This window comes from Dendrobates tinctorius, unplaced genomic scaffold, assembly GCF_039654945.1.
Source record: "Dendrobates tinctorius isolate UK_male_01 unplaced genomic scaffold, ASM3965494v1 ptg000028l, whole genome shotgun sequence".
Taxonomy (NCBI): domain Eukaryota; kingdom Metazoa; phylum Chordata; class Amphibia; order Anura; family Dendrobatidae; genus Dendrobates; species Dendrobates tinctorius.
The window spans coordinates 45085746-45087362 of NW_027361696.1; the positions used below are offsets into that span (position 1 = coordinate 45085746).

Consider the following 1617-nt stretch of genomic DNA (forward strand, 5'->3'; position numbering starts at 1 on the left):
CAAAAATATTGATATCCTGAATACATTTGAAAATCTTGAAATAGACTAGAGCAATGTCATTTTGTTAATGTTATTTATTTTATATAAGCAAAATTAAATTTATTTCATCATTACATAATGATAAGTGTTTTAACTTAGGGTACTTTATCGTTAAATTTATCTAATTCAGATTTCTTTACTTCTTGGTAAATGTCAAATAGAAAGAAAAAAAGCACAAAAAACCTTTAGTAATAACTTTAAAAAATCTACATTTCATCCAAAGTCATACTGCAATTCATATTACTGCATGATTTCTGATTTTTATTTTGTAAGTCTGTGGATAAGAGCTATATTTCCTTCTTGTTTCTCACAACCTTCCTTTCCCTCATCTTCTAGAAATGCCTTCTCAAGCGTAACCTGAAATGAGCCACAACATTTTTCCTTGAAATCTTGACCAATGAAGACGTAGAGGATGGGATTAATACAAGAATTCATGATTAATAAGAGCATGGCAATAAAACTTCCATAATAAAGTACATACAAATTCATCCAAGTGGATCCAAATATTATATAAAAGGAAATAAAGTAGCTGGGAAGCCAACAGATAAAGAAGGCAATGATGATGGCCATGATGGTTTTCAAAGGCTTAGAAGATGTGAAGATCTGTTTCCTTCTCATGTGCAAGACAACCACGGTGTAACAGGAGACAATGATTATAAAAGGTAAAAGAAAGTAGAAAACAAAGCCAAAAATCATCTTTTTTAGGGAAAAAGAATTTTGTATTTCAAAAATGCACAGTGTTCCATTGTAGGTGGTTAACGTGTCTTCTTATGTTATGTAGGGTGTAGCTAGGGCAAATGAAAATATCCAAATGATAAGGGCAATTATGAAAGCCAGTCTTGGTCTCCGGTGGTTATGACACCATACCGGGAACACGACACAAATGCATCGGTCTACACTGATGACCGTGAGCTGGTGGACACTTACTGACGTGTTAAGATACAAAAGTAGTGGCATTAGTTTGCATGAAAATATTGAACAATTTCCTACCAAAAGTTGTGCAATGTACACAGGAATCATTAATGCAAAGAAGAAATCAGCGATGGCCAAGCTGAGGAACCACACAACGTTGACTGTCTTTTTCATCCTGAAGAAGCCGAACCAGATGACAAGACCATTTCCAATCATTCCCAACAAGCAAAACAATGAGCAGATCATCAAAACAAATGCCCTGAATGAAAATGGCAGTATGCTCATCATTTCCTGTATAGTTTTTATAATAATTTATATATTCTGAATCTGTAGCATTTTCCGGGGAAATTAAATATGTTACATTCTCCATAATTTTTTCCATGTCACATCTGTCAGGAATATTTTCTTATATTTCTTTTCGGGAAAATTAAATAAAATAAATTAATCAATGTGTCATATTGTATGACAGAAGCTTTCTACTCTCACTGCCCCATAAGAAAATGACAAGATAATAGTTGACTCAAATAGAGTTTGGAAGCAAAAACAAGTTGAGGAAATTATCTAAATTTCTGCTCTTCAAAAATGCAAAAATGCTGTCTATTTTTTACCCTCCCCAATTTAATTTTGTTGACCCATTATTATTTTTTACTGTAAAGATGCGAACAA

The 1617-nt window shown here is 32.8% G+C and overlaps 1 pseudogene; it reads right to left on the minus strand.

The window, feature by feature from the left end:
* Window positions 1–233: 233 nt before the first annotated feature.
* LOC141084910 (chemerin-like receptor 1) lies at window positions 234–1293 on the minus strand (annotated as a pseudogene).
* Between the last annotated feature and the right edge of the window lie 324 nt (window positions 1294–1617).